The sequence below is a fragment of the Varroa jacobsoni genome, unplaced genomic scaffold, assembly GCF_002532875.2.
Source record: "Varroa jacobsoni isolate VJ856 unplaced genomic scaffold, vjacob_1.0 scaffold_863, whole genome shotgun sequence".
Classification (NCBI taxonomy): domain Eukaryota; kingdom Metazoa; phylum Arthropoda; class Arachnida; order Mesostigmata; family Varroidae; genus Varroa; species Varroa jacobsoni.
In genome coordinates, this window is record NW_019213765.1 from 99,524 (window position 1) to 111,395 (window position 11,872).

Sequence of the window (11,872 nt, forward strand, 5' to 3'; positions counted from 1 at the left end):
TCAAAAAAAAAAAACGCGCACGACGAAGGCCAATCGTTCGAAGCGATATGCGCGCAATATTGTTACGACGTGAACTACAAAAGAAGTTCGATAATGTAAAAGAAAGAGTTGCTGCAGGCCAAAAGAGAAGTCAGTCATCTGTGGTTTTAGCTCAATTTCCACTGAACAGCAGAAAAGAGAAACTAACTTATTTGAACAACGTACCCTTAGTAGATTCTATAATCGAAAAATCGCAACGCAGTTAAAGACCACCGTGGGTCTCTCAAATTGTGGCCGGATGAACGTACAATTTGTACCTGCTGTTCCAATGGGCCTACCAAGCGCTCGACGACGTTTTATCAGATCTTACCTTCTCGACGACAGACCCAGCCATATATTACATAGAGTATTTCATGCCTTGTCGAAGGGCACTCAAAATCTTCTTTTGTGACAAAACGTGAAATAAAAAATGAAGGTTTATTCTATAATGAATGAAAATCAAAGCTTTGAAGAGCTGTTAATCACTCAATGGAACTTACTCCTGTGAAACTAGAAGAGTTGCTATAGGCAACTGTTTGTAGCTATATAGAGTGACCCTGTATAAGCAAAATTGATCACAAACAAGTAGATAAAAGACATGGCTACCCTTCTTCACATCACAGAAAACGAACGTGAAGCTATGCAAAACCATGTGTGAATTTGTGAGTTGGCTAGAGCTAGTGACTAGAGTGTATAATCATTAAACACCAGTTACCAAATAAGAAAGATGCAGAGAAAGATTTGCAACGCTAGCCTATATTCAACGATGCAAACGGACATGCCGCATCTTTTTTTCCTGAAAAATTGTTAATTTTGGAAAAAATCACAAACGAAAAATGTTTTCGTTTTTAACTCGAAAACACACGTATGGACTTAGCTTAAATTAGTGCGAGCCAAAAGAGTAAGGTTTCATTATGTTTAACAATAGTTGAGCGACATAACAATATAGGTGGCTCTTCATATTTAGTCGGACACCATTCTCCATATTATTATATACAAATCGCGTGATTGCGTTGCAAGTAATCGCTACTCCTATGAAAGGTGTGCGTAGTCTGGTTAATGACTAGGTATGTTAGCGCCTATCATGTTGCCCTCTTCTCTAGAAACGAGGAAGCCGAAACATACTGCTGTCACTACCATCACGGTTACCCAGCGTCACGTAGAGTTAATTTGGGGGCATAGACCATCAGGCTCAACGAAGCATTGCGCGGTTTTTGCCGCTGTCGTTATTATCATTGTGGCTGTTGTTAGTGTGACAACATCTAGGATCTCGTGCGTCGCACGTAGTTTACGGCGGATACGGATCTAGCCGAGATGCATCCCCGCGTCTCGTAAGCATCCGGCCATACGTCGCGTGCTGTATTGGGCGCTTAGGGGCTACGAAGTCGAGAGTTAGCAAGAAGAAGTGATTATGATCAAGAGACGAAAGCACCGTTCGTTTGGCTGCGGAACTGCTAAAAGGATTTACTTCGTAGTACTGAAGGTACATTAGCACTTATACAACTTAAATCGTCACCGTGACAAATGCTCATCACGAGCTGGACTTGGCAGGCATTCTTAGAGTGCCCTGGGCTGTGTAATACGGGCTTCCGGGACAATGAAGGCGATTTTATTTTTTAAGGCGGATGTGCCGAGCGACAAAGCAGTTCTCTGCTAGAGGCAAAACAATGACTGATAACGAAAGACACAACGTTGGCTTGTGTAGTCAATAAATAGTACTTGGCTAAATATTGTTGTCGAAGGATGAAATGCGCGTGTAGATTACTTAAAAATCGCAATTTTTTGGTAAAAACTAAACAGTTTTTAATGTTATTCAACGAATCAGAAACATGTACTTTGTTTCTTTGATAAAAAAAAAAAAAGAAACTATCTGACAACAAATATTTACATAAATTCAATGAAATCTAATGAGCTTCCATATCGTGGTTATCGAATTACCCATATGGGCATTTTTCAATTGACATTTTGAATAAATAGTATAGCGGTAACCCGAAAACATGTGTCTATCGGATGCTAAGCCTATATACCTTCTAGGCACCTGCTCTATACAGACCTTTCAACAGAATATGACGCTCTTCGCAGGATACTCATATGCAAAATATTTCCATCAGGTTAAACAAAGCCTGAACGAATGCTTTACTCAGAGCCTTATTCTAAAAGCATAGCAACCCCATCGGCTCAAGCAAACTTGACGGGGAAGACCTCGCCAATTTCTGAACGCAGACCACTCGACGCAGGGGTATTGATTTAGGCGAATTGTCTTTGTTTGCCCCTTGTTAAGGGTAATAATCCTTCCCGGCCATTTGAACACCTGCTATCGCCAATCTGACATTATGCATACGGCAACCTAGGTCAAGCCACATACGGCTGTTTTGTGCATGCAATATAACCAGACAGGCCGTCGTGCCGTCCAACCATGACGTCTAGAGAGGGTTGATCTGCGCAAATCTGCGTTCTTGGTCCATGCTGGATGATGATATTCGCGGACGAAATTTGTATGATTGCAGTTATCTTCCTATTCTTGTACTCACTGTGTTAGCTAGCTCATACATAGTTCGACGCCACTTGAACCCCAAGACATACTGCACGTCTTTTGCAACACTAAGCAAACAAAATTTCCGTACGCAATTAGTATTTGCTGTATCAATAGTTTTCCTTTGCCTATCGCACCGAAGCAGCAACACCTGTGGAAAATTTCTTCTCTCATATAAAAATCGTTGTGTTTTTGGCATTGAATCTCATCTTCGAGGCCTCAGCCCTCGCTGACGCATATTCAGCTCCCTGGCAATAACTGCGCAAATGTATCAGTCGCTGTCGGAGACGTAGAGGCGTCATGCTATGTGTACGATCGACTAGCCAATACACACCGCTCAGATTACGATCTTTTCTGCTGTCGAATGCTCGGAGGCGGAAATTTCTCGGATCAGCGAACCACGCTAGGGGAGCAAACTCCCGCGTGCGTAATGCGGCACGTCTCTTATCCACGCGGTTGCTATGCATAATATGGAACTTTTGCAATGGCTTTAAGGTAGAATATATAGATAAAAAGGGCACTGATGAACGCGCTAGCGAAGCAGCATCGCCGAAGCCAGGAATGGCTGATTTGGTAAGCTTGGTTAGGAAAATATTTTGTGGGGAGTCGACTACGTGTCAATTACACTATATTGTTGCTAGATTTTAACAATCATTGCGCGGCATACTTGGGTCAATGGTGTCCATAAGCGAGAAAACATGATTGGAAGATGCTGTTCGAACTAGTTTACTGGATGAAGCTCGTTAGGTGCACTGAACAAACGAAAATTGAACTTGCTTTCCCGCGACGCAAGCGTGGCTTTCGGTCGAAAGCTTTCCTTGAGGAACTCAGCTTACTAGCCAAAATCAACCTCAGTTGATCCTGTTTACATATGTAGAACCGGTGGCAAACGAAGAAGGCAATGAAGTATAGGGTGCGATTCGCAACGTCACGCCAAAAGAGCATCGTCTACTAACAATTCGGCAACAGATCAACTGAGTGAAGCTCGCTAGATATGTGTGCACATACACGCCCATAGCGAAAACAGGGTCGTACCGGTCAGCGTAGCAATGTTGAGCGGCGGAAAATAGCTGCTTTCGCAAAGAGCGGTGCTTCGTTTTACCTCCAGACCCTTAAAGGAGCAAATACAAGGAATACCGGTGTCAGAAATGAAATATTCCAAATTTAGATAGCTTGCGAAATTTATTATTTGCTAAAGTATTGTATTTAAAGACAAGATTTTATACACGCTTGGTAAGCCAAAAAAAATCTATATTTGGCTGGAAAAAAGCGTGGATCCTCAGCATATAAGCTAAGCAAAACTTGTTGGCGTGCTTTTTTAAACTGAGAAGGCAAATAATGATTCGTATTGTTTCTATTACTAAATATATGGATATGAAAAAAATTATAGCTTTGTTTTTAATGATGCTTGGCAGGAATGAGAGTTTCGTTTACATATACATGCCCATAAGTACCTAAAGTGGAATACAAGATTTTGTATATTTACTTCTATAGAGGCTTCTATATATAAAAAAAAATTAGGTACCCCCTATATATGTGAAGGATTTGTATTCAAAGGTAAAAAGTGGTATAGAATAAAAATTAGTTCTACTTCCAGTCTTGTTTTTGTTCCTGCAGTCTCGTCGTTTGTAGACCCGAGTTTGTTTTCTGATAGAGCCTCTCTATTTCGGGTTTTACATTCGGTACCGCGTTAGGCTATCTGTCGAAGGCCAACTCCCAGCACGAAATTAAGCCGTGTCTGTCCGCGGTTTCGAACCTAGACCACAACGTGTACCTAAGCGAATAATTAAGCAAAGATAAACAAAGCATTGTTCTACGCAAGTCTTGCACCTATCAGCAGATCGGACCAAGTCGTTTTGTCTTAAAAATAATTCATATATTAGCGTTCTCATTCTCTCAGTTTTACAAATTGTTCAAGTATTCTACTGATGGCTTATAATGCAACACGGTTCGGACAGAAATGATGAAAATGTAATTTGGCACACGGTATATAGGTAACTTACGCTGTCCAGTGGATGATACCAGCAGCTGCCGTAAAGATTATGCAGGGCCTACATTGAATACGTGCAAAAGCAAATAAGGAGAAGAACAACGAACGACGTGATGACAGTGGCTACCCTTTTTACCATAAGGACTTAGGCCATAAACGTATGGACATTGTGGGGCGGCAAGATTCGCTGAATTAGCACTTGCTTCCACCGGCCTGCCTAAGCTGTCCTCAGGCCGGATTGCAAAGGATAAGGAAACACTTGTGCTGATTGAGAATTTTTGCTTAAAACTGGAAACTATTGTGCAAAGAAGATTTTAGGTATGTATGGCAAAAGTGTACCCTAGAGCCTTACCTGAAAAAATGACACAAAACAAGGCGCGTCTATGGCTGTTTTGAACCTAATTCACCTTATGTGTCTTTTAGTGGGCCAACGCGTTATCACCAAAAACCTACCTACCCAAAGTAGATTATTTAAAGACAGTTATTATTGTTGAAATAATACACAATAAAACTAACACAAATATATCGATAGGGGGAATATAGTGTCATTTTAATATAAAAATGTTAAAAGTATATAACGGGGAAGTGCTTTTTGTTATATTTGCTCTTCACAGGAACAACGAACGCAGAGTGTCAACAACGATTTTACTGTAGTATTCCTATACAAAATAATACATAGTTAATGAAACAGTAATGTAGCCTATAGTAGTCATATGAATTTTTTTAGGAAAAGCGCGTCTTGTAGTTTTTGCTTGTTTGCAAATGTTTTATTGATTTAAAATACTAATTTAAAATAGCAGTTGTCATTAGGCTGAGCTTATTTTATTCTTCTAGGGTTCAGCATCTACATTTTTCTTTGAGGTCACGCAACATATGCCTACACGCTTGCGGGGTTTTTACTATAGGGAATTCGGATTTTTCAAAGTACACGGAAAGATATGTTAGCTAACCTTCAATATATAGCATTAGAATTAAGTTTCTCTTCGTTCGCAAACTTTTGACTCCTATGCATTATGGATGGTTTGACCCGTGAACCAACCGAACGTATCGACACCACAAGTTGTGAACGCAAAAATTACGAAAGCCAAGGCGAGACGCGTTGCACAACTAAGTATAAGTTAAGTATCAATAAGTTAAGAACGGACTGAAAAACATTATCGCGTGAACTAAACAACAATCCCACTCATTAGAGCATTTCCTGAATAGTAAATAGCAAATACGAAGCTATATGATTATCACCAAACAGCACGGTCTTTTAGCGGACCCAAATGGCTCTATATAGACTTCTCTTACTACCCCATTATTCTATGAATCCTATGAGATCAACTGTTTGGCTTTGAATCTTCACCACGTTTGCTTTCCTTGGAACGTACAAACTCGACTCTTCGTCTTCTTACCACACTTCCCCGTTCATCCAAATAACCCAGGGTGACTTATCCATGCCAAATTGGCTCGAGCTGTTATACTATTGACCGACACGCATCCTCTGGTAATGGAAAAGGCTTCGAGCATCGAAAGAACATACCCTTCGCTGGTCGAACCCCAAGAGCATCCATGACGCCACCAACGAAATGAGAGGAGCCATGAGAGAGTTGGTTGAAACAATGCACCCTACAAGAGTACCATATAGAGGCAGCGGCGGCTATAGGAATAGTTACAGCTCTACTGAAACGCCTAATCCAGAAGCAAGGGCAAGAGGAAAAGTAGGAAATTGATGAGGGTCTGTGGTAGCGTTAGCGGACACGTTGGCCGAACTAATCACCCTTCAGAGACCACATTACGTAAGCGAACGAAGATGGGTGGCTTACGTTTTACTTTTGATCCGCCTAACGGATTTGAGTGTTGAATGTTGCTGTTACAGCTGCCCTCTGCCTGGGGCTTCTCTTTCTCTCTAACGAAAAGTCTTTACTTGCAAGCGTGCTTCTCGAAAGTTAGTTGTGCAATATCAAGAACACCGAAAACTATCAATAGCCCTATTTTCCGGTACGCGTTTGAATACAACGGTAGGAGACCGTATTTGAGGATTCCAGGCATTGAAAAGGACGATCGATTGTTGATGTGGTCCGTTTGGCCAGCTAGATAATTGGCAATAGTTGGACATGCGCCTAACGCTTTTTTTGTCCATGAACAGAGTTTCTAAGATTTTATTGTTAGATAAGCTAACCAGTACTTCGTGGCTGTGCGGTCCTCTAAGGAATAGCCTCTGGAGAAGATAGTTCTACCCGTTTCTTGCTTAAAAATGCTGGCTAATGTAAACCTTTTTTCAGAGAATAAATCGACATAGCTGTTGTAACTGGATAAATCGTACTCTCTAAATCATGAGTTTCAGCCGAGAGCTTATATTCTCACCCGCAATGTCGGAAGGTTACGCTGCGATTTTGACGTCTATATTTGGTTTGTTCGTAAACGTTTAGATTTAGCTAAATAACGATTATAACCATGGCAAATCGTGAACAGAAAAATATTGGTAACGCCATATAAATTACATTCATAGTTAACTAGTTTCCATAAGAAGTTACTAACTAGATTGTTCTTTATAGATGCCTAATTGACTAAACTTGACTCGAAAGCACCCATCTGTTTGGCGTTCGCCGTCATCGTGAGGAGTAAATGTCCATTTCTATTCGGTCTCGACGGCAAGATTTTGTACGCCATGATGTGATTACCTCATGCCATACGTAACCTCACACGCCGATCTATCGTCGCTGACATTGCAACGTACATCTGGGAATATTCACCGAACAATTTCATACTTACGCTTACTGAATCGTCTGTACTTTCCACGTGCAGATGTAGACTGCTTAGAAAGCTAGTCACGAATGGTTGTCGGCCGGAGGAACACTGTTAAACCGCCATAAATCACAATGAAAAGCAATAAACTACGAGCGTCTGCAAAATTTTCTCGCGCTGTAACGTGGTCAGGGTCCCATGCGAGCCCACAGCGATGTGAGTCGGTGCCCACATGAGATGAGGACACAGGATAAAAACAAAGATGAGCTTATGGCAACCGAAATCAATTGAGAAATACTTCTTTCCTTTCTTCTCCTAGTTGTCTACACTACGTTACTGGGCCGTACATACGTCTCTGTTACAACACATCTTCTTCCACTGCTGGTGGCTTTTGTTGCCGTTGTCGTCACTGTTGCGGCTGCCAGTATTTTACGGTTAGTGTATTGAGTTTGTCTGGCTGCCTGCCTACAACAAAACCTGTCTTCTTTATACTTTTCCATAAAACATTAACTACGTTATGTGGTTTTGTTGTGCGACAGCGTATGGCGAGTTCGACGTCGGACGTCAAAGTGTACGCGTGTGTGTGTGTGTGTGTGTGTGTTCGGCGTCTGATCAACACCAATAGCTAAACATTACGTTACGTAGAATGCCAGGTAAATTTGTTGTGGATGATTTCGATATTGATGATCCTAGCGTCGTTTTTATATTCTGTGCTTGTCCTTACGATGCAAAGCGTAAAGTGATCTAAATAAGAAGATCACATTTGTCGAACAGCCTCCTCATTTATAACAGTGTGGGCCGCAGGCTTCACATGAATGCGTAGGTGTGTATCGGTGTGCCCTGCGGGAAGCCGGGAAATGACGCAAGTTTGCTGTCACGTTTTTAACAAGTAGTTCACTTAAAGGTTTATCGTCGAGTTCGAATATCTTTTTTATAAGACTCTAATTGAAGGCTTGTTTGTTTATATGTCAAGAATCTTAAAAATCATATCAGAACAGGGCTACCTTTATCATTTGATGATGCCAGATGAGTACTGTTGTTTATTGTCACCAAAACTGTTGCTTTTGCTTTATGTAACACATATGAGTGTTTGTTCATTAGAACTGATAATACCAGAAAACAGTGGCACCGTATGAGCCTTTTGAGACGGTAATTGGAAGGTCCGCATTTCAGTGGCTCAAAGGCTGATCATTTCAAAACTCCAGTGTTTTTTTTTTCGAGTATAGACCCGTAAAATGCGCCAAAACTGCGTTTCCTACTTTATCGCGTCTAGGCTATAGTTGAAAATCTGAACTCGCACTCTAGGGCGGGAATAACTCTGGTAATGTTCTCAGAATTCTATATAACTCTGCTGCTCAAATTGTGAACTAATGCAATCCGCAATTTAGCTTGCGCCATAAATAAATAATTTTTGAGAATCTTTTTACTTAGTAAACGTTATACAAAACCGAGATGTTCCGCTCTGTTGTATGCGATACTTCAGCCATTTTGATCCTGTGATCAGTTGACAATAGAACCCCATGCTCACAGCTATAAACAGATGTGACGGATTTTTTTACTGCTGATCAGCCGACAGGTCTCATCACTCACTAACGATCGGCAGAAATGTCAGCAGAAACAGCAATTTTTGGCAGATTTCTCTTTTTTGTACGAACCAAATGCAGTCAGACTGTTAAACAGAGTCGATCGAAGCATTAAATATTCCCTGCTAGAAGAGAAAAAAACTACATCTAAGAGTTTAAGGAAGCGAGAAAAACTTTATTTCATGCGACAGATTGCATAACCTGGCGTGGGAAGTAGAAAAGACTGACGAAAAAAGCGTGATGGATGAAACCTGTGTCGTTTTGACGTTGGTCGCGATGCTCACTTGTTACCTCGATGATTTCGTCCACTTGGAGTGGAATCGGGTTAACCTGCAGTTGGTGTTCCGCTCTAACAAGCCTGTCAAGTATTAGATAAGGTCATTATTTCTTAACTTGATAATTATGAGCATCTTGAGAAGTACGATGAACTTACCTCGTATGTACAGTGATTTCGTATGTGTCAATGCGTGAACAATGGCCTCGATCGATCAGCACAGTCGGTCGTTATTTGAATATAACTTTTTTTTTAGCCAGCATTTACTTATCTAATATATTATTTATTCGGTATTGTTCGGTTCTAGAACGATAACTGTATTAGTAAAGGAGCACTTTAACAATGATCAAATATTATTTATGTTTGCGTATTTGTCTATGCTAGCGAAATACGTATAGTTACCAGGCTAGCATCTTTCACCTCTTCAGTTCCGTTACGCCCTAACCGTGTTGGTAGATATTGATTCAATAAGGCTGACTGATTAGAGACAGACTGTGTTATGGACCGGCGCGCTGTCTTTATACGGTTGGGAGTTGCGTCACGTATGAACATTGCAGACCTCTGTAAGCCACCATGTGTCAAATGAATGTTTTGTACACGCTGAAAAAGTGACGGCAGTACTATCCAGAGATGTTGGCCAGTACAAGAAAGTGAGCACGTCTGTTCGATGCCTGATTTCAAATTCGTCTCAACAATGCTTGCTCTTAATCCCCCACTTAGGGAGAAAATAAGCGTCAATTTCAAAGGTTCTTTAGTTACCTCGAGTACTAAGTTGTCCACAACTATTCCTACATCTAGTCTCATACGTAGTGTGGGTCATTGCAGCTCAAGTATTTGAGTGAAGTTGAAGTTTTGAAATGGGTCGAAATAGAATTAAAACTATGTACATATAGAACCGTTCTTTTTTTGTGAGCTATTTATAAATTATTTATTCGGATTCGCAGCGACCCAAGCGCCCGTGAGCGATTTCTCAGCGTGCAAATGCTCAAAATCTGAAGTACATAAGTCAGCTACAGAAACAAAACTTTAGAAGAGGACTAGCGTCAAACACTTCGAATGGCCTAGCCGAAAAGGTCACTTGACAGCACCGTCAAAAAGGTCGATGTCAAACGGTTTTGCTAATGGCTGTCGCTCATACCGTAGTATTCACTTTGCATATTCGGCTGTTAAGGTATACGGGTGCTGATTTATGGCCTGAAAACGACCAAAGATAGTAACGACGACAACAACAACACTGCCGCCAAGCCTTGAAATCCTACGCTCGTAAGACGTTCACTATCCCCCTTTCACAATTTTGGTGTGTAAACGTGTTCTCAGTCTGCATGGCGGTGAGCTGCGTCACAGTGCTTCACCTAACTTCTTCATCAGATACTAGGACATGTTCAGATTGACATAAAAAAACTTCACTCCGATTGCCGCGGTACTTCACAAACGCACTAGAATGAGAGTGTGCTTTCCTACGCCGATCTTAGGAATTAGCGAATGTGGCCTTACTGGATGCGGGCTAACGCGCAGCTGTGCGGGCGCTGACAATACAACTCGTCAAACTCTGTCCCTTTTCCCCTCAAAATCGGTTGGCCTTTTCGCAGGGGTTGTCTATTTTAGGCAGAAGCCTTAAGACTTCGCCGTGCAAACATTCTCTTCAACATCCCCAGTCACTACTCGGGCTGGCGTTGAGGTGTGAGCGTTCCTCATTTTCTAAACAGATCCCTTATTCGTCTAACCGTGTCTTTATAAATCTTCGGAGATGTAGGCTCGTTTTTCTTGAAGCCAGTAGAGGCAAAAGCAGTAACCGCACCGACGTTCGCAGTGATTTTCTACAACCATAGTATAGTCCTGAATACTCTACGCCCGCGTAGGCAAATACTTTATCTTTTTCTTCCTTCGCTCGCTCGAGCATCAATACTACGTTGTTCTCGTAGGGGACTTTGCTAGAGAGCTTTGGAAGAAAGCGTTAGTCCCATCGTTGTGGTTCGTACGTAGTGGAGAAGTAGGGAACTGAAGCTGGCGACTCGGGGCTGTCTGAAACCCTTGGTGCATCTCTGCCACTGAAAATCCTGAACGTTCGTTTCTAGATACGCTGGGAGTCTCCTGTTACTTTTACGCTTCTATAGAAGAGGCAATTCAAAGTGGAGGGGAAACGTGCGTAAATTCAGAATTTTAAAATGGCATGTTTCTCTATTCATTTTTGAAAATTACCAACACCAGTATCGATGTAGTTAGTGACGTAAACTGACCTATGTGCGCCCCTTTCTGAAATATTGGCATTTACATATGTGTACACATATATACTAACTTCTGTATATGAAGTCAACCCCCCTCTTGACGACGTGTCAGCGATAAAGGTGACCGCTCGCGTTCGATGAGAACCAGTAATTGGAGCATAATAGATATATGCCACTATAATTTCGTAGGAAATTATCTGAAATCTGATAATTCTGCCATTTAGTTTTTGCCCTTCAACATGAATTTTGTTTGCATTTTTTATCACAGCTTTAATCGCCGAACAGACGTTATGTACTTTATGTATTTATATGTGTGCTCGATAAGACTACGCTATGCAGAGCTGGATTTTCGCTCATACCCTACAGCTTGAGCTTGAGAACGGCTTCACCTCGAACATGATGTCATAGACGATGTCATTCGAAACTTGGTCAGATTAATTGCGCCATTGAGGAACCGCTGTTGCTCGCCCTTATTATATATATATATATATTATATATATATATATATATAATAAGGGC